This window comes from Myotis daubentonii, chromosome X, assembly GCF_963259705.1.
Source record: "Myotis daubentonii chromosome X, mMyoDau2.1, whole genome shotgun sequence".
In the NCBI taxonomy this organism is placed as follows: Eukaryota; Metazoa; Chordata; class Mammalia; order Chiroptera; family Vespertilionidae; genus Myotis; species Myotis daubentonii.
In genome coordinates, this window is record NC_081861.1 from 42,572,858 (window position 1) to 42,595,735 (window position 22,878).

The following is a 22,878-nucleotide window of genomic DNA, read 5'->3' on the forward strand; positions in this document are numbered from 1 at the left end:
GGGTCCCTCAGCCCGGCCTGTGCCCTCTCGCAGTCTGGGACCCATCAGGAGATAACGACCTGCTGGCTTAGGCCTGCTCCTGGGTGGCAGAGGGCGGGCCCAATCCCTAGGTGCAGCCCCTGGTCGGGCTCAGAGCAGGGCCGATTGGGGAGTTGGGGTGCCGCCCCATCATGCACAGAGCAGGGCAGATTGGGAGGTTGTGATGCCACCCTCAGTCACACTCAGGGTAGGGCCAATTGGGGGGTTGGGGCACCGTCCCCTGTCACACTCAAGGCAGGGTCGATGGGGAGGTTGCGGCGCCACCCTCGGTCACGCACAGAGCAGGGCCAATCAGGGGGTTGGGGCACTGCCCCCTGTCACTCACAGAGCAGGGCCAATCAGGGGGTTGGGGCTCTGTACCCTGTCACTCACAGAGCAGGGACAATCAGTGGGTTGGGGCGCTGCCCCCGTCACACACAGAGCAGGGCCCATCAGGGGTTTGGGGTGCCACCACTCTCACACTCAGGGCAGGGCCGATGGGGAGGTTATGGCTCTACCCCGTCACACACAGAGCAGGGCCCGTGGTGGGGGGGGTTGGGGAGCTCCCCCTATCAGGCACAGAGCAGGTCTGATCAGGGGGTTGGGGAGCCTTCCCCTGTCAGGAACAGAGCAGGGCGGATAGGGAGGTTGTGGCCCCACCCCGTCACACACAGAGCCGCAGGGCGATCAGGGGGTTTGGGCGCTGCCCCCTGTCACACTGATCCCAGTGCCGGGAGGCATATTACTCTTTTACTATATAGAATAGAGGCCTGGTGCATGGTTGGGTGCCAGCTGGTTTGCTCTGAAGGGTGTCCTGGATCAGGCTTGGGGTCCCCACTGGGGTGCCTGGCCAGTCTGGGTGAGGGGCTGAGGGCTGTTTTCAGGCTGGGGGTGACTGAAGCTCCCAACTGCTCCTTTTTTTCTTTGTTTTTTTTTTATTCTGGGCCAGCTTTAGCTTGAGGCCTGGCTCCAGCTCTTAGGCCTCCGGCTGAAAGTAGGTTTCTGGCCTTTGCTTACAATGTTGCGAATCTGCTGGCTGAAGTCCGGCAGATTAAAATGTTTCAAATGTTAAAATGTTAAAATGTTTCAAACTGCCCGCTCAGAGGCCTGCAGCCACAGGCGGGGAACGTTGGTTTCCTCCGTCACTGAGGCAACCAAGCCTCATGTTAGTTTCGAGGTTCCTGGCTGCCGGCCGCCATCTTGGCTGACAGTTAATTTGCATATCTCGCTGATTAGCCAATGAAAAGTGTAGCGGTCGTACACCAATTACCATGTTTCTCTTTTATTAGTGTAGACTGGAGACCCGGTGCATGAATTCATGCATGGGTGGGGTCCCTTGGCCTGGCTGGCAATCGGGACCAATGGAGCCATCTCTCCCAGGCCCCATCAGGCCAATCGGGCCTGCTGGGCCAGGAAGAGGGACCGCAGGAGATTAGCCAGCTATGGGAGGTTGACTGTGGGAGTACACTGATCACCAGGGGGAAGCTCCTGAGTTGAGCATCTGCCCCCTGGTGGTCAGTGCGGGTCATAGCGACCAGTCAACAAGTTGTTCTGTTGACCAGTACTAATGGTCAGTTAGGCTTTTATAAATATAGATGGCACCATAATAAATTTACTAAAAGAAAAAGAATAATCAGAGAGAAAAATGAACACAGTTCTTTGAAATGGTTAATGAAAATGATAAATCCTTACCATGATTAATCAAGAAAAACACACACAATTTACTCAGAATTGAAATAGAGAATATCATTACAGATCCTACAGACATTAAAAGGATATTATTGGGAAAATCTTTTGGCTACTAAACTTAACATTTTGGATGAATGGACAAATTCCTTACAGAACATTACTTAACAAAACTGACCCAGAAGAAATAAATAAATAAATAAAACACCTTCAGTTGAGTTATATTTATTAAGAAATGTAATTAATAATAAAAACCTTAAAAAATACCTAGACCCAAATAGTTTCACTGGTGGATTTTTACAAACAATTAAGGAACAAATAATATCAATCTTATAGAAAATTCTATAGAAAAATAGAGGAAGAGAGTTCTCTTTACAATTCATTATATGAAGTCAACATCACCCTGATGCTAAAACCTGGCAAAAAAATTACAAGAAAATTAAAAATCAGTAACCCTCACAACAATAAATATAAAAATTCTTAACAAAATTAGCAACTATAATCCAGCATATACAAATGCTTAATGCATCAAAGAATACTGCTGTTTATTCCAGGAATGCATGACTTGTTCAATATTTGAATATCAATTCATGTATATATCACAGTAAGTGAAAAAGAAGAAAAAAATGACCCTCTCAATAAATTTACAAAAAGCATTTGACAAAATTCACCACCCATTCATGATTAAAACACAAAATTTGGCACCCCCATGATCATATCAGCATTATTTACAATAGCCAAGACACAGAAACAATGTATGTGTTTACTGATTGATAAAATAGATTTAAAAAATGTGGTATATATAATCAATGGAATATAATTCAGCCATAAGAAAACAAGGGAATCTTACCACTTGCGACAACATGGAAGGACCTTGAAGACATTGTGCTAAGTGAAATAAATCAGACGAAGACAAATACTGTATATTCTCACTTATATGTAGAATTTAAAACAAAACAAAACAACTTATAGAAAAATAAATCAGATATGTGGTTACCATAGAGAGGGAGAATTGGGATAAGGTGGTCATAATATACAAACTTCCAGTTATAAAATAAGAACTAGGGATGTAATGTACAGCAAAATGACTATAGTTAACACTGCTATATGACATATAGGACAGTTGTTAAGAGAGTGAATCTTAAATGTTATCACCACACCCAAAAGAAGGGATGGAAACATTAACTTTATTGTGGTAACAACACTATATATATATACTAGAGGGGCGGTGAAGGAAATTTGTGTGTGCGTGTGTGGAGTCCATCAGCTCGGCCTGAACCCTCTCCAATCTGGAACTGCTTGGGGGATGTCGGAATGTCAGCAGTTGGACATCCCTCTCGCAATCTGGGACCACTGGCTCCTAACTGCTCTCCCCTGCCAGCCTGATACCCCAAACTGCTCTCCCTGATGGCCTGATACCCCTAACTGCTCTCCCCTGCTGGCCTGATCACCCCTAACTTCCTCTGTCTGGGCCCCACCACCATGGCTTTGTCCGGAAGGTCATCCAGAAGATGTCCGGTATAATTAGCTATATATATAGCAAATGATCACAATGTGCACATTAAACTCACATATTATCCACATTAATAAAAGACAAAGATGCTAATTTACCATACTTTCGCTATGCCCCAAGCCATGCCAACCAGCCAATCAGAGTGACTATATGCAAATTAACCCAACCAAGATGGCGGCTGGCAGCCACCAAGCTGGAGCAAGCAGGAGGCTTGGTTGCCCTGGTGATGGAGGAAGCCAAGCTTCCCGCCTGCCCTGAGCCAGCTGCGGCCTCCACTCATGGCAACAAAGTTTCAATTATAGAAGACAAATAAATCCCAGATACCTGCTTCCAACCAGCCTCCTCTGGGAGCTTGGGTGGCTGGTGGCTGTGGCCAGCCTTCAAACAGCCATCAGCTGCCGGGGTCCAACCCCAGCAGGTCCAGGGGTACCCAAAGGTGTGGACGGAGTCGGCGAAGAAGGAAGGACATGGAGACAGCCTTCGGGTGATCATCATAGCCAGGTTCCTCTCCAGGATCTTCAGCCAAGTTCTGGTCTGGATCTCCAGACAAGTCCTGTTCAGGATCTCCAATGAAGTTCTGGTTAGGATGTCCAGCCAGGTTCTGTGTCCATGTTCTCTTGCTAGGTTCTCTAGGTTCTCCAGCCAGGTTCTGTAGCCATGTTCCCTCGCTAGGTTCTCCAGCCAGGTTCTGTCCAGGTTCTCCAGCCAGGTTCAGTCACCAGTTTCTAGTCAAGTTCTCTTGCCAATTTCTGTAGTCAGGTTCAGTCCAGGATCTTTTGCCATGTTCTCTCGCTAGGTTCTGTCTCTAGGTTCTGAGGCCAGTTTCTGTCCAAGATCTTTTGCCATGTTCTCTCCAGCGAAGTTCTTCTGTCTCTAGAGAACGTTCTGTGTAGGTTCTGTGCCTAGGTTCTGAGTGTAGGTTCTGTGTTCTGAGTTCTGTCTCCTGAGTTCTCTGTTCTGCTGTCTTGTTACATCTGTATTTATACCAGTTGATTCAATCCTATCAATCTCTATTACAAAGGTTAGGGCGTTTCTTATCTCCATTCCAGGGAGTAAAGATTATGTAGCTTAAGCATGATTGTTCATAGTTAAAGTGATTAATTACCCACCTGGCACTTAGTTGAGGGGTTTTATTCCCTCCCTAACTTCAGGGGAAAATCCCTACCTGGGGATTCAACCTTTCTCGGAAAGGTGACCTTGGTTAAAACACAGCACCAAGAAGGTGAGCAAACATATTAAGAACAGTATGCCATATATGCCAGGTCCCTTGAAACAGCAAGGATGGACCGGCTCCTGGCAAATTCCCCCTTTTTTATTTTTTAAAAGCAAGCATTAAAAAGAAAAACCCGAAATGGTCTCTTGTATCCATTTTAAGAGTAGGATTGGCGCTATCCGCTATTACCTGAGTCCTGATCTACCACCCCAGGGAGAGCTTGCCAATCCTGCACTTTCCCGGGGTGGGAAGGCTGCAGTGGGGTTAAGGATAAGGCTCCTTGGGCCTACCTTCTCCCATGCCTCGACATTTACCTTTCCGGCACCTTTCCTTCCTCAGAAAAGCATGGACGTATATCTTGTATAAAATGTTCCATCTGACTGGGAGTAACCTTAACTCCTCTGCTAGCAAGCATATGTGTTAAAAGATCAATACGGAGTCTTTTTTCTTTAGACTCAGTATGGCACATCTTCTTAATCTAAAGATCAATACAGAGTCTTCTTTCTTTGGACTCAGTATGGCACATCTTCTCAATCTAAGAATCAATACAGAGTCTTCTTTCTTTGGACTCAGTAAGACACATCTTCTCAATCTAAGTTCTGTACTATCCACCTTCTTACCCTACTTATCCTCTATAGGGGGGTCTGCAGTACCCTGGTGGAGTCCTATCCATCCCGAGTGTGGGGGTTCTCAATGGGGGGGGCTTACCTAGGGGAATCCTTTTCCAGGGGTTCCCAAAGGTGTGGACGGAGTCGGCGAAGACTATCCACCCTTTTCCTATGGTGGAGTCCTATCCGTCCCGAGTGCGGGGCGCTTACCTAGGGGTCCCTGTTCGGGTGCCAGATGCCGGGGTGCAACCCCAGCAGGTCCAGGGGTTCCCAAAGGCGTAGACGGAGTCGGCGAAGAAGGAAAGACACGGAGACAGCGTTCAGTTGATCAGCAGCCTAGCCAGGATCTCTAGCCCGGATCTCCAGCCAAGTTCTGGTCTGGATCTCTGCCGGGGTCCAACCCAAGCAGGTCCAAGGGTTCCCAAAGGCGTAGACAGAGTCAGCGAAGAAGGAAGGACACCGAGACAGTGTTCAGTTGATCAGCAGCCTAGCCAGGATCTCCAGCCAAGTTCTGGTCTCGATCTCCAGAGAGGTTCTGCTTCGGATCTCCAGCGAGGTTCTGTAGCCATGTTCCCTCGCTAGGTTCCTCAGCCAGGTTCTGTCCAGGTTCTCCAGCCAGGTCCAGTCACCAGGTTCTAGTCAGGTTCTCTTGCCAATTTCTGTAGTCAGGTTCAGTCCAGGATCTTTTGCCATGTTCTCTCCAGCGAAGTTCTTCTGTCTCCAGGCTCCATGTTCTCTCTTCTTAGTTCTGTGTCTCTCTGTCTTGTTACATCTGTATTTATACCAGTTGATTCAATCCTATCAATCTCTATTACAAAGGTTAGGGCATTTCTTATCTCCATTCCAGGGAGTAAAGATTATGCAGTTTAAGCATGATTGTTCGTAGTTAAAGTGATTAATTACCCGCCTGGCACTTAGTTAAGGGGTTTTATTCCCTCCCTAACTTCAGGGGAAAATCCCTACCTGGGGATTCAACCTTTCTCGGAGAGGTGACCTTGGTTAAAACACAGCGCCAAGAAGGTGAGCAAACATATTAAGAACCGTATGCTATATATGCCAGGTCCCTTGAAACAGCAAGGATGGACCGGCTCCCGGCAGATCTCCAGAGAGGTTCTGCTTCAGATCTCCAGCCAGGTTCTGTGTGAGATCTCCAGCCAGGTTCAGTCACCAGGTTCTAGTCAGGTTCTCTTGCCATATTTCTGTAGTCAGGTTCAGTCCAGGATCCCTTGCCATGTTTTCTCTAGCGAAGCTCCTCCATCTCCAGGTTCCGCGCTGGTTCTGTCTTCTGAATTCTGTCTCATGAGTTCTGTCTCTCTCTGTCTGGTTACATCTGTATTTCTACCAGTTGATTCAATCCTATCAATCTCTATTACAAAGGTTAGGGTGTTTCTTATCTCAATTCCAGGGAGTAAAGATTATGTAGCTTAAGCATGATTGTTCATAGTTAAAGTGATTAATTACCCGCCTGGCACTTAGTTGAGGGGTTTTATTCCCTCCCTAACTTCAGGGGAAAATCCCTACCTGGGGATTCAACCTTTCTCGGAGAGGTGATCTTGGTTAAAACACAGCCCCAAGAAGGTGAGCAAACATATTAAGAACCGTATGCCATATATGCCAGGTCCCTTGAAACAGCAAGGATGGACAGGCTCCCGGCAATCAGCCCCTCACCCAGGATGGCCATACCCTCATGGAGTAAGGCTCCCTGCTGGAGGGCTTGGCCAGCCTGCAAACAGCCATCAGCCCCTCACCCAGACTGGCCAGGCACCCTAGCAGGACCCCCACCCAGACCCGGGACACCCTTCAGGGCAAACCTGCTGGCCCCTATTCATGCACCAGGCCTCTATCCTATATAATAAAAGGGTACTATGCAAATTGACCCTAACAGCAGAACGACTGGGAATGACTGGTCACTATGACACACACTGACCACCAGGGGGCAGATGCTCAATGCAGGACCTGGCCACTGGTGGTCAGTGTACTCCCACAGGTGGAGCTCTGCTCAGCCACAAGCCAGGCTGACAGTTGCCAGTGCAGCAGTCATGGTGGGAACCTCTCCTGCCTCCTCAGCAGCGCTAAGGATGTCTGACTGCAGCTTAGGCCTGCTCCCCGCTGGCAAGTGGACATCCCCTGAGGGCTCCCGGGCTGCAAGAGGGATGTATGACTGCCAGCTTAGGCCCAATCCCCCAGGGAGCAGGCCTAAGCAAGTAGGTGGTCATCCCCCAAGAGGTCCCAGACTGTGAGAGGGCACAGGCCGGGCTGAGGGACTGCCCGCCCCCCCAGTGCACAAATTGTAGTGCACTGGGGCTCTAGTATGTTAATAATAGCTATGTAGTTGGGTTGAAGATGCTCAAGAGCATTAGTCATGAGGAAAATGAAAATTAAAACTACAATCTGATAAGCTCTTCACACATATTAGAATGGCTCAAATACAAAATTAGGTCTCCAATACTGTATCCTGGAAAGTTGTTGAGCAACTAGGACCCCCCCCCCCCTACATCACTGAGGGGGAATGTAAAGTGATACAATTACATGGAAACATGCAGTTTTATATAAAGTTAAGCATACACCTTCCCAAGTTTTACCCAATAGAAATAAAAATAACATCCACCAAAATACCTGTATAAGAATGTTTATAGCAACTTTTGTCAGAAAAGTCAAAACTGAAAAGGACCCAAATATCAATTAACAGGAAGATAGGTAAACAGATTGTGGTATATTCATACAATAAAATACCATTCAAAAAGGAACAATTTATACATACAACAGCATGGATTAAACTTACCATATTTTGCCAATACAGAAGCCAAAAGTAAAAAATATGGGCTGTATGATTGGATTTGTATGAAGTGTTAGAACAAGCAAAATGAATTTATGGTGAGATAATCTTAGAGAAAAATTTAAAATATAAAATAAAATGGGCCCCAGAGAACAGAAAATGAAAACATTATTAGAGGAGAAAATAGCAACAATAGGAATGAGGCTTGGAGGGCAACAAGAAACCAGCAATGCCCTTTTCCACTTTAGAAGGACAGCCCCTAAGAACAAAATTTAGAATTCAATTATAATGCAAACCAAACCACACTGAAAACAATACAATTTAAGTAAATGGTGTAGAGGAAAAAATCTGACTAATCCTTTGGTAACCTAAATCAGAGACTAATTTAATTGACCTTTTGGCATTTACTTTTCCAAGTGGTTTCAACCTTTTATGAACTGAGGGGTTAGGATTACATAACTTTCAAGCCTAGTCTACATCCACTACTGTGATTCAGTTTCAGTTCCAATAGATACCATTTTCCAATATGTGAATGCACTTGCAGGATAGAGGTCCAATTCTTGGATCCCAGTAGCATGGAAACAAAACCATGGGCTTTGCTTTAAATATTCCATACAAGAGAGGTTAAAGAGCAAGCAAATGGATGCTAATTCCAGTTCAATTGCATTGTTCCCCAGTTTTCTCTGCATCTTGCACCTCTAAATCTCTCAACACAAAAACTATAGTCTTATCTTCTTCTCTGTGTTAAACGAGTACCTAATTTATAACTTCTGCTTTCACCATCCTCTTAGAGAATGATTGTTGTTTGAGAAGGAGTAACACTGCATTTTCTTTAGAGATAACGATTTCAAGCAATGAAATTGGGTGTGCGTTTAGAGATGTGGTTTCTCAGGTGTGCACCTGGAATGTCAAGCAGTATGGCGGTGAATGTTTTTCTATGGGGAAGAACTACATATGCAGACACAAAGCAACAAAAATGTATATTGGTTTGAAATTATGGGGGACACCTATGTTTGTAGGTTCTTGTCAAAAGCTTCATATCAAAAGACCAGAGTAGTTTGTGGTCAAATTATTATCAATTGTGCCCTTTAAGTCATCTAAACTGAATTCTTGCCTAGCAATAACAACAGGCTAATTAGCTTCTCCATTGGTAATCTTAACTCAAAAGAGAAAACAAACTTGTCCAGGAATAAATATCTCTTAAAAACTGGGTAAAGTATTTGACAATTTCACAAAAGACTATGTATAAATAGCTGCCGGGGTCCAACCCCAGCAGGTCCAGGGGTCCCCAAAGGCGTGGACGGAGTCGGCGAAGAAGGAATGACACGGACTTCTCCAGCCAGGCTCAGTCACCAGGTTCCAGTCAGGCTCTCTTGCCAATCTCCGCAGTCAGGTTCAGTCCAGGATCCCCTGCCATGCTCTCTCGCCAGGCTCTGCCTCCAGGCTCCGAGGCCAGTCCCGGTCCAGGATCCTCCGGCATGCTCTCGCCAGCGAAGTTCTTCTGTCTCTAGAGAACGTTCTGTGTAGGTTCTGTGCCTAGGCTCTGTCTCTCTTGGTCCTGTCTTCCAAGCCCTGTGTCCTAAGTTCTGTGTCTGAAGTTCTGTCTCTCTGTCTGGTTCTGTGTTCTGAGTTCTGTGTCTTGCTGTCTTGTTACATCTGTATTTATACCAGTTCATTTTAATCCTGTCAATCTCTATTACAAAGGTTAGGGCGTTTCTTATCTCCATTCCAGGGAGTAAAGATTATGTAGCTTAAGCATGATTGTTCGTAGTTAAAGTGATTAATTACCCGCCTGGCACTTAGTTGAGGGGTTTTATTCCCTCCCTAACTTCAGGGGAAAATCCCTACCTGGGGAAACAACCTTTCTTGGAGAGGTGACCTTGGTTAAAACACAGCGCCAAGAAGGTGAGCAAACACATTAAGAACCGTATGCCATATATGCCAGGTCCCTTGAAACAGCAAGGATGGACCGGCTCCCGGCAAATAGCCAATAAGTACACATGAAAGTATGCAAAACATCATCCATCATTATTCTCTCATATACACAGAGCAAAGTAAACCTATAATAATTGGGGTCTTTAGAGGGAGAGCTCTTAATTGGGTATATGGAGAGCTAGAGGGAACTTCTTGAAGGCTGGACTATTGGTGCCCACAAGGAAATTCTACACTAGTGTACAGATGACTGGTGGGCAAATCCTGGGCATTGAGTTCACAAAGGTTCAGGCAGAGAACTCTCACCTGGCAAGCAAGCTAAGGAGGAAATCTTGGCCTACACAGACAACATTAACTTGTGCATCCAGTGGGTCCAGGGAAAACTTTTGGTTGGCATTCTACCACAGCTAGAATGTACTCTCTGCTGAGCTGCATCTGGGGAACACTGCTGGGGCCAGGAAAACTTTAAACAGATCATGAGTTGAGAAAAAAATTTTTGGCTGGTCAGCTTCCAGGACTGGAAACATTCACCCTGAGCTGGAATACATGATTCCATCATACTGAGACTGATGAGGCTCACGTGGTTAGGAGTATGATTACAGGGGTATTGTGTTGGAATCCGTGCACCGCTTAAATCTCACTTCAGAGAAGGACTTGTTACGCCTAGCTGCTGTGAGTGCTGTCTGAAGACAGTCTTTAGCTCAGTGGTTCTCAACCTTGGCTGCACATTAGAATCACTTGGGAATCTTTTTAAAATCCTGATTTCTGGGCCTCATCCTCTGGAAATTCTGGTTCTTTGTTTTGGGGTGGGGCCACAACATTAGTAACAAAGAAACAGAATTTCTGGAGGATGAGGCCCAGAAATCAGGATTTTAAAAAGATTCCCAGGTGATTCTAATATGTAGCCAAGGTTGTGAACCACTGCTAGCTGAAGCTTGCTTAATAGCTGCCATACCCAAGGCCCCTTTCCAGGTGGCCCACATCTAATGTTTGATTCATAGGAAATATAAAGATCCAGCAATCTTGTTCAAACTTGGGACAATTATGAAGGATCAGCTCCAAAGGTCCTTGTAGGATCTTGTTGAGTTTGCATCACAGCTTGCTTTCCCTTTGTCCAGCTTTGCTCCCTTTATTTCCTTCTTACAAGCATTGCTACCCCAATACTCCTTAGTAAACATCCTAGCCACTAAGCTCCACTGGGTCTTAAAGAATACTTCCAGAGGAACCTCCCTTATAATAACAATTGAATAATTAAGTAAATGATGATGATAATCAGATAAATCAACATATGTTAGATGTGAGATAGACATGAGATGTTAGACATGAGAATGGACATGCTAATTACATAATGGATATACAAATATGAAGCTCAATTAAAAGGTGCAGGGTAGGCGGCCAGTGTGGGTCAGTCGTTGAGCGTTGATCATGAACCAGAAGGTTAAGGTTCAATTCTGTCAGGGCACATGCCCCAGTTGTGAGCTCCATTCCCAGTAGGGGATGTGCAGGAGGCAGCTGATCAATAATTCTGTCATCATTGATGTTTCTATTCCTCTCCCCCTCTCCCTTCTTCTTTCTGAAATCAATAATTTTTTTTAAAGGTGCAAGGTGGCCCTAACCCCCTAACAAGTTTGGCTCAGTGGATAGAGCGTCAGCCTGCGGACTCAAGGGTCCCAGGTTTTATTCCAGTCAAGGGCATGTATGTTTGTTGCGGACACATCCCCACTAGGGAGTGTGCAGGAGGCGGCTGATAGATGTTTCTTTCTCATTGATGTTTCTAACTCTCTATCCCTCTCCCTTCCTCTCTATAAAAAATCAATAAAATATATATTTTTTAAAAAGGTGCAGGCTGGTGACACATTTGGAAAATCATAGATGTATAGACTCCCCTTCCCCGCACAGCGGATGATGAGTGACCAGTGGGGGCCTAGCAAAGGGGATTTCAGCAAATTAAACATTCAGGCCAGACAGAAATGATCTGAAACTCTTCTCCCCTATCCAGAGACACCAGATCAGCACCAGCAAGACAGACCCTGCCCCAACAAGCCCCAACAAGCCCCAACAAGCCCCAACAAGCCGTGGACCCGGAAACCCCTCCATCTCCCACAGATAAAGTAACCCATTACATCAAGCAACTGCACAGGAAGCTTTAATCATCCCAGTGGGCCCAAGTCTCTCTTCCCTCACCTAGAAGCCTCAGGTGGCTCAGCCTGTAGAAGCTAATTTCACCCCCTCACAGCAGCACCAGTAGAAACCAGTGAGAGCTTTTTTAGATAACTGGCTATTTATGGGGAGACAAATTGGTTGGGAGACAAGCCTAGAAGCAGGGTGTCCTATTAGAACACCATCATAGTAACCCAGGTGCACAATGATAGTAGCCAGAAATAAGTTAGTAGTTAGGGAGATGCAGAAAAGTATACGCATCTGTGATATGTTGGGAAATAGCACTAACAGGACTTGTTAATGGAGGCGAGGGGGAGAGAGAGAATCAGGAGGTCACCTAGGCTTTTGACTCGAATCGCTATAAGGAGGAGAAGGCGTTATTTTAAGTTAAGGAAGATCAGAAGAAAAGAAGGTTTAAGGAAGAAATCAAAACATATTAGATTGGAGATATCCATTAGACATTAAAACCAGCATATTAAGCAGCTAATAGAAAAAATAAGTATGGAGCTCAGATAAGAGGAACAGAATAGAGATACAGATAGTGTAGAAATGGCAGTCAACAACAGGAACTTGATAAGATCACCTAGAAGGAGAGGATTTATCGAGAAAAAGAGAAACAGAACTTGAACTAGGGCAATAAATCATAGAAATTGGGGAAAAAAATATAGCAAAGGAGCCTAAGAAGGAAGAGCCACTGATGTAGGAATGTGAGATCTTAGAAGATGAACAGAGAGAGTATTATATCAAACCTGGTGAGAGGTAAAATCAGATGAAAATGGAAAAGCAGCAACAGGATTTGGCATCGGAGAGCTCACTGGTGAACTTGACAAGGGTAGCCTCAGTGGAGATGAGGGGGTGGTGTAAGGAAATAAGAAGTAGAAACATTAATTTATCCTTTGGTTTAAAGGAAAACAGGATGACTGGATAATTGTTGCAGGGAGTGTGGAGATTTGGTGTTTGTTTATTTTTTTAGGATCTGGGATACTACAACATATTTGGTTGCTAATAAGAAAGGTAAAGCAGAATAAATTGATGATTCCGAAAATAGAGAGGAGAGAATTGCAGGAGTAATATCTGAAAAAGTAAGAAGGCTAGTATCTGGAACCCATGTGGAGAAGTTTTCCCTGTATATAGAGCAAGGTGTTTAATTCTAAAACATACTGGTACAGAGTGGAGGGGACATTTGGCGCTGGGAGGATGAAGACCTTCTATCTGGTAGCTTCTAGAAAAATGCAAACACGCCAATGTACTCCTGCCTCAGATATTCCTACTTTATGTTCACTTTTCTTGAGGTGTTCTTTGAATAGGTATGTATTGCTTGTGTTGTAGAAATAAAAGGCCTCCAGACTTGCTCAAATTAAAACTTTACTGTTTACTGCTGATTTTCTGCATGTAAGAACCTGCAGCCTACAGATGGAGAGCTCCACATTTTCTTCCCCTTTTAGTACCTTAAAGTTACAAAGATGTCACAAAATGTGGAACAAATAAGCAGAACTAGTTTAGCAACTTGAACAAGCTCTCAGGGGTATCTGTAAGAACTGCCTTCCTCTGTGGTTAGGGGCCCTTTATTCCAATAACTTTATTTTTTGTCTCTTTCCTGAAACATGGTTACCTTGTGACAGAGAGGAATTTTGGGCAGAGGTATCTTGTGGTGCTGAGAGTGATGTGAGGCAGTAGATTCTTCTAGCAGTGGAGTGGTGAATAGACTCTTTAACTTTCCCTCCCTCATCTCCTTTATGTCTCTACAAAAATGCCATTTTTATCATAGGCCTTCCCTGAGTATCATTTCTAAAATAACACCCCCACTCTCTATGCCCCATACCTGATTTTAGTTTTTAGTATTTTCTTTTCCTTAGTAGTAATTGTCACCTAAAAATGATTATTTGCCTTTGATCTGAATTTCACCACTACAATGTATGCTCTGTAAGAGAAGATATTTTTTGTTTACCATATTGTTTCCCCTCCTCCCAGCCCTTTGAGCTGTGCCTAGAACATAGTGCTTAATGCATATCTCTTGAATGTATAAATGAAGGAATCTCCTCTAAGCCTCAGTTTTCTTTCATGAAATGGGGTTATTAATATGAGTTGTTTTAAGAACTGAAGAAAATACAAAATCAGAGCGAGATACTGCCACACACTTACTAAAAGGGTCAAGATTTTAAAAGACTAGTCATATGCACTATATTAGCAAGGACTTGGAAGAATTGGAACCTGCATACACTGCTGGTAAGAATACAAAAGAAATGATCATTTTAGATGACAATTTGGTGTTTCTTAAAGTTATACATTCACCTACACCCTGACTCAGGTATTGTACTTCGAGGTATTAGCATAAGAAAGAAACATGTCAATATGAACTGTGTCCAATTTTAGCAATGGCCAAAATTGGAAACAATTAAAATATCCACAAGCATGTGAATAGTGGTACATTGATGTAACATGCGTCTGAACAATATAAAAAAATGTCCCTGATATTTCATGATGTTGAGCATAGCTAGTATACAAGAAATATGGGGAAATGGTGAGCATGTTAAACAGTATGAAAGGAATCAGCAATTCAAATCTAAATTGCGGCAAAGTCTAATGGACAAATGGCTTAGCATCTTCATCAGGAAAGCAATAATAATTAAAAACTGATAGTGATACATATTGTTTATAAGATTCCAAGTTACACCTAATAATTGCCTAAGGATAAATTTTGCATCCAGATATCAATCTGCATTGAATAGTGAACACAACTGAGAAAATCTAGCACTTATAACAATTTAGCATTATTTTAAATATTTTGATTTTATGTTCCAAAGTAATTAAAGTTATGTAAGATCCTTTACATTTTAAAAACACATGCTGAAGGGGTTATGTGTGAAATGACAGGGTGTCTGGGATTATAAGCAAGCCACTAAATGCATGGGGGTAGATGAAACAAGAATGGTATAAAATGATAAATAATAACAGAACAATGACTTCTTTTAAAAAAATATATATATATTTATTGATTTCAGAGAGGGAGAGAGAGAGAGAGAGAGAGAGAGAGAGAGAGAGAGAGAGATAGAAAACATCAATGATGAGAGAGAATCATCCCCAGGCCTGGTCAGAGGCAACAAATAGATGTGTTGCTCTCACATCAATATTTCTCTCTGTCTTTCCCTCTCTCTTGCACTCTCTCTAATAATCAATGGAAAAATATCCTCGGGTGAGGATTAAAAATATGTTGGACCCTGGCCAGAGTACACTGGATATTTAAGGCCCATGTGCTATATTCGTGTGCAAAGGCAATGACACAGCGGTTTTACTGTACGCACTGCACAGGCGTACTTTTCTATAGCCCAAATATTGATGTCACTATTTGGCTGGAAGCCACTTTTGTTTGAGTTAGTATAAATATGTGTTGCTGACCAGCCAGTGCACAGTTGTTTTGTCTGATGGCCCCTGGGTTAGCAATAGCTACTTGGTTTGCAAGAAAGTTTCTCCTATATGTCTTCAACCACTGCCCAGTGTCCAAAGAGGTCAAGTTCCTGGCAGGGGTACTTGGACCCCAATATATATATGAAACCTCAAAGTAGTTATCATTATTGTTCCAGAGGGATTTAATATATACCTACAAATACAACTATCCTTGGGAGAATCAATAAGGCAATAAAGATTTTCCCTGGAGGAAGGACCTGTCTAAGCAGGGGCTGATGAGCCAGAAGTTGCCACCCGTGGGCTGAGAATCTGCTCTCACCCAGCAGAGGCCTTGAAAGCAGAGCAAGTCAAAGCAAACCCACCCATGAAGATATACTGCACACTTCCCATGGTACAGTAGCATAAGGGCTACCACCAGAGGCCTTACATAGAATAGAAGCTAGAGATGTTGCTTGTTGGTGGACTAGTTTTTCCATTGGATTCTCTGTTTAAGAAGGGGAGCTATTTGAGAAAAAATGACAATGGTTGGACCCCAGACAAAGTACTTACTTGAATTGTGTTTATCATTTTGGCACTTCCAACAGGTGCTGGAAACGTGATTCCACTCCAGCTGGAGCCTTGCCTGTCTGTTTGTCTCTGTAACCCAGGGCCAAACACAATGCCTGGCACATGGCAGGCATTCAATAAATGCTTCTTGAGTGGAAAAAAATATTTTTCCTCAACTCCCACAATGGACACTATCTGGGATCACTAATTGTTTTACCCACATTAGCTTTTTAACCCCAGAACATCATGTCTAGTTCCGGATTTAAAGGATGGAATTTAAATTCTTAATATCATCCATATACAAGTGCCACCAGGGCATTAACATAAAAGAGATTAAATAGAATCTCTTCCTCTGGGTCACTATCTATCACACTGGAGAAAGCCCAGTCCATCAGCGGAGCATTCCTAATGCACAGTTATTTTTAGGCACTCAACTGATTCTGATGGTTGAAGTAATGAATGGTGATGCATCCTTTCTTTGAGTTAATTTAAGTCAGCACTTCACTTCCACACTCTCTTAGTAGATTTGTTGTTGGTTGTATAGGAGTAAAACATATTTTTGCACACCCTTAAATAATGAAAGACAGGAGAAATCAAAGAGATTTGGAGCATGTAGCAAGTCACTCCCTGATTATTCCTGGACTAAAAAATAAATACATAAATAAATAAAAAAGATTCAAGCCTGGCCAAGTTTTTGTTTTGTTTTGTTTTGTTTGTTTGTTTGTTTGTTTTTCTTCATCTCTTCTAGGTGACCATATTCTAATCTAGGCCAAGCATGTCAAACTCGTGGCCCACAATGAATATTTTTATGGTCCAGCCAATATAGTGGTATATAAGAAACATTTTAATAAAAATTTTGTAACTTAATTTTTACAATATCCTGTTATACATAATTATTAATAATGAACTACAATGTTTGCTAATTACTAATTACTATAATCGTGTTGCATTCATTTCCCTAACGCATCTTACATGCAGGTGCGCCATTTCCCTCCACTAATACTAGCAGCAGCAGCTGATTGCCACATCATTAGTCTTATACTGATTTGTTTGGTGTGTGCGCAACAGGAAATATTTCACTTTCGGAGAACAAGAAACATAGGTTTATTTGCATTACGCTTATTAATTTGTGCAGTTATTCAGTGTCTGGTAAGTTAAATCAAGAAAAATTAATTTTATTAAAACGTTCTATTATTTTATGTTAATGATTACTCATTTATTTCAGCCTTTTGTATTCAGCATGTCTCTATCGAAATAAACCTACGTTTCTATGAAAATTGAAGCTTATGTTTTTTTGCAGCCCACATAAACTTAAACCTTGTTTATTTGGCCTTTGAGTTTGACCTGCTTGCTCTAGGCCAAGTAGTTGTCAAACTAATTATACTACAAGACTAAGGAGTTTGCTAAAAAGGCAAAATCAGGAGTCAGTTCCATACTTACTTAAATTTGAGACTAACTTAATATTTTACCAAATTCTCCAGAAGATACTGATAAAATAGGATTGAGAAATATGAAACTGTTAGTGATGTGTCTTTCTAGAATATTTTCCCTCAATCTCTGTATGTTGAAATCCAGCTCATACTTTAAGAATAGCTCAACTTCAACCACCAATGTGGTTGCCTTTCTTGATGGAAAATCCCATTGAGACAGAAAAGTCAAGAATAATTTCTAAGGTAAAGGAGGGCACTGGGATATGACAACCAGGACAGAAGTGGAGAAAGAACTTCAAATTTTCCACTAGTATTTTCCACTGGAGTTTGTGTGCTTAGAGAGCTGCAAGGACTTAAGACTGGGTAAAAACAAAACAAAACAAAGTAACCTGCAACAGGCTCTGATTTATAAAGAGACATGGATTCCAACCACCTGGCAATCTTATTTTGGGAGGAAGATTAGAAGCTACTTCATAATTTGGAATTTATGTTTAAAAGGAGAAAATCGTAGCTATCAAATAGACTGCTACACAGTTGCAACAAATAGGGAGGGAGTAAAATAATCTCCATAGATAGAAATTGAATCTCTGTGTCATGAAGGGCATTACCTATGGCTGAGGGAGAGGATAGCAGAAAGAGGTGAGGCCTGCAGGGGTGGTAAGAGATATCTTATATACTAGGTCAGCATTTTGTAATGTGTACTCCCTGGATCACCTACATGAGCACCATTAGGATTCTGGGTAAAGTCTCAGCTCCATTAAATTAGATCCTTTGGGAGTGAGACCTAGGAATCTATTGTTTAAGAAGCTTCCCAGGTGTTTGTGATAATCAGCTATATTTGAAAAATACTGGGCTAGAGTTCCCAGGTACCTTCTCTAGTACTGATTCTCTAGTCCTCTAGTATGAATTCTCTAGTACTAATTATTTCATCTCTTATGCTTTAGCTTTCACAATGATGCACTGTAAGATTCTGTGAACAGAGGCAGTGTTTATACAGTAGTCTTCAATTCACAAATATATCTTACTATTCATCTTTAGTTATTGCCCAGTTCAAGAACCTATCTGTTAGAAGCAAGAGAGAGAAGCTCTAAATAAGTGACCTCATGCAGAAGAGAATCCTTTGAATGCATGAAGCATTTGTGATTTAATGGGGCCCCAGAAAGCAGAAGGAACAGCTGTATCCATTGATTCTCTCCAGCCTTACCGAGTTTAGTCTGCCCTGCAAATTATTTTGTCCTTTCTCTCTTTTTATTGGCATCGACAATAATGAAATGCCCATAGAATAGGAATGAACGGTAGATGTTGAATATCGGTTTGCCACATAAAATATAGGGTGTCAGTTAAGTATGAATTTCTGATAAACAACAAATAAATTTTAATATTAAGTGTGTCCTGTGCAATATTTGGGACATATATTTTTAATTGTTTATTTGCTAAACCTGTCAAACCTAGTTGAATGAGTGTGAGAGTGAAGGAGGAAGGGTCTCTAATTTGTCTCTTCACTAATTTCACCTTAAGCAAGAAAAGTAGCAGTATTACATAGAAAGGTGTAGAGTTTTAAAAGACGAAAAGTTCTACTAACTTAAAAAAAAGAGTTTATTTGCACCAAACTGATAACATATCAAGGAGCAAGACCTCAAATTCTCTCAAGCTTTACTAACTTAATAAGTGAGTTTGAAAGAGTCCCTTCCCTCATTTGGCCTCAGTTTCCCCATTTGTGAAATGAGATAATTAAACTAGATGTTTTCTCAGCACCCTTCCTGCTCTGAAAGTCTGGTGCTTTATCACCTTTGAAAAGGTGTCCATGTACTGTGCTTTCCATATATGTTTGAAAGACTATATACATATTTGATAATGTACCTCCAGTAGGTTAGCATACAGGACTAACTCTATTAAGTATTTGGCTATACTTGTCATTTTGTCAATATGTCTCATTGTGATAGGTAAGAAACCACTTGACACATCATCAATCCCCCTTGAATCTATAATGTGGTTCACCAAGTGCCGGGAGCCGGTCCATCCTTGCTGTTTCAAGGGACCTGGCATATATGGCATACGGTTCTTAATATGTTTGCTCACCTTCTTGGCGCTGTGTTTTAACCAAGGTCACCTCTCCGAGAAAGGTTGAATCCCCAGGTAGGGATTTTCCCCTGAAGTTAGGGAGGGAATAAAACCCCTCAACTAAGTGCCAGGCGGGTAATTAATCCCTTTAACTACGAACAATCATGCTTAAACTACATAATCTTTTCTCCCTGGAATGGAGATAAGAAACGCCCTAACCTTTGTAATAGAGATTGATAGAATTAAATCAACTGGTATAAATACAGTTGTAACAAGACAGAAAGACTCAGAACTTAGAACAGAATCAAGAAGACAGAACCTACACGGAGCCTAGAGACAGAAGAACTTCGCTGGAGAGAGCATGCCAGAGGATCCTGGAGAGGGACTGGCCTCGGAGCCTAGAGACAGAGCCTAGCGGGAGAACATGGCAAGGGATCCTGGACTGAACCTGACTGCGGAGATTGGCAGGAGAGCCTGACTAGAACCTGGTGACTGAACCTGACTGGAGAACCTGAGCAGAACCTCTCTGGAGATCCAGACCAGAACTTGGCTGGAGATCCGGGCTAGAGATCCTGGCTAGGCTGCTGATCAACTGAACACTGTCTCCGTGTCATTCCCTCTTCGCCGACTCCGTCCACACCTTTGGGGATCCCTGGACCCGCTGGGGCTGGACCCCGGCATATGGCGCCCGAACAGGGACCCCTAGGTAAGCGCCCTGCACTCGGGACGGATCGGACTCCACCGTAGGAAGAGGGTGGATAGTCTTCGCCGACTCCGTCCACACCTTTGGGAACCCCTGGAACAGGATTCCCTTAGGTAAGCCCCCCCATTGAGAACCCCACACTCGGGATGGATAGGACTCCACCAGGGTGCTACAGACCCCCCTATAGAGGATAAGTAGGGTAAGAAGGTGGATAGTACAGAACTTAGATTGAGAAGATGTGCCATACTGAGTCCAAAGAAAGAAGACTCTGTATTGATTCTTAGATTGAGAAGATGTGCCATACTGAGTCCAAAGAAAGAAGACTCTGTATTGATCTTTAGATTAAGAAGATGTGCCATACTGAGTCTAAAGAAAAAAGACTCCGTATTGATCTTTTAACATATATGCTTGTTAGCAGAGGAATTAAGGTTACTCCCAGTCAGACAGAACATTTTATACAAGAAATACGTCCATGCTTTTCTGAGGAAGGAAAGGTGCCGGAAAGGTAAATGTAGAGGCATGGGAGAAGGTAGGCCCAAGGAGCCTTATCCTTAACCCCACTGCAGCCTTTCCACCCCGGGAAAGTGCAGGATTGGCAAGCTCTCCCTGGGGTGATAGATCAGGACTCAGGTAATAGCAGAAAGCGCCAATCCTACTCTTAAAATGGATACAAGAGAGCGTTTCAGGTTTTTCTTTTTAATGCTTGCTTTTAAAAAATAAAAAAGGGGGAATTTGCCGGGAGCCGGTCCATCCTTGCTATTTCAAGGGACCTGGCATATATGGCATACGGTTCTTAATATGTTTGCTCACCTTCTTGGCGCTGTGTTTTAACCAAGGTCACCTCTCCGAGAAAGGTTGAATCCCCAGGTAGGGATTTTCCCCTGAAGTTAGGGAGGGAATAAAACCCCTCAACTAAGTGCCAGGAGGGTAATTAATCCCTTTAACTACGAACAATCATGCTTAAACTACATAATCTTTTCTCCCTGGAATGGAGATAAGAAACGCCCTAACCTTTGTAATAGAGATTGATAGAATTAAATCAACTGGTATAAATACAGTTGTAACAAGACAGAAAGACTCAGAACTTAGAACAGAATCAAGAAGACAGAACCTACACGGAGCCTAGAGACAGAAGAACTTCGCTGGAGAGAGCATGCCAGAGGATCCTGGAGAGGGACTGGCCTTGGAGCCTAGAGACAGAGCCTAGCGGGAGAACATGGCAAGGGATCCTGGACTGAACCTGACTACAGAGATTGGCAGGAGAACCTGACTGGAACCTGGACACTGAACCTGACTGGAGAGCCTGGACAGAACCTGGCTGGAGAACCTAGCGAGGGAACATGGCTACAGAACCTCGCTGGAGATCCGAAGCAGAACCTCTCTGGAGATCCGGGCTAGAGATCCTGGCTAGGCTGCTGATCAACTGAACGCTGTCTCCGTGTCCTTCCTTCTTCGCCGACTCCGTCCACACCTTTGGGGACCCCTGGACCTGCTGGGGTTGGACCCCAGCAATCAAGACCTCAGGGTCTGTGTGACCTAAGAGAGTACTAAAAAAGGCTTTTACCTCCTTCTGCCTTTGTTACCATCCATGTCCTGCAGTCCCTACTTCTTTAAAACATTTTCCTAGAGCTAAATTATTTGTGCATTATTCTTTCTCCCCATCCTAATAAAGGTTTTAAACTAATCCTCCTGCTATCATCTGGGCATGAAAATTATATATTGCCCCCATCCTAGTAGGAAGTTTAATTAAGGAGGAAACAAGGGTTTCACATTGCCAGTATTCATTTTTACACTGTCCCTCCAGAGAAGGATATTAGCGTTATCATCCTTGGTGATGGATTCACTTGCATTTTATTCACCAAAACAATTTCATTATCTAATAACCCCATGATTTTCAATTCTAGTCTGTGCTAATTGATTTTTTCCTATTTATATCTTCAGCAGCTGGGAGAGATTTTCTCCAGATGAGGTAGATTTCATTTTCAAGTCTTCATTATATTCAGAACTCCATTATGTCAGCAAGTTCCCCCATTAGAGCTGAAGATCAGTTCCCTAACTCCTTCCTATTAATTAATCACTATCTTTATACATGTAATAAATAGTATGACTTCCAGCAAGAAAAAAAAGGTTTAGTCTTAAAAGACAGGGTTTTATTCTCTGAAAGCTACTACAGACAGCATAAATATTGGCCTCAGTATGATGTTGGCCATATAAATAACAGGAATTGCCTTAACTTGTTATTTTCAAGCCTAGATGTAAAAGGACAGGATATTTGCAAACTGAAATCTTTCATGTCAAGCTAAGGCTAGATACAGCTCAAAATAGCACAGTTGTAAGCACCTTTGTTAATTAGCATCTTATCTACACTTGTCATGAACTGTAATATTTTGTTTCAATGGCTAGGATTTTTCTTTCTGACAGGAGGTAATCTATCTATCTCTATCTCTATATCTATCTATCTATCTATCTATCTATCTATCTATCTATCTATCTATCTATCTATCTGTCTATCTATACACATATATATGTATATATATATGCCTAAGTGACCATTCTGACCAATCGACCAATCACTATGATGTGCACTGGCCACCAAGGGGCAGACACTCAATGCAGGAGCTGTACCCTGTTGGTCAGTGCACTCCCACAGCCAATCTCCCATGCCCCCGCCCCCCCAGCCGGCTGAGATGGCCCCAATAAGCCCCAATCATCAGCCAGGCCAAGGGACCCCACCCGTGCACAAATTCGTGCACTGGGCCTTTAGTGTTTAATAAGCTGACATTTGACATTTGTGAATCATATATTTTGCATTTCCTAAGGAGAATCC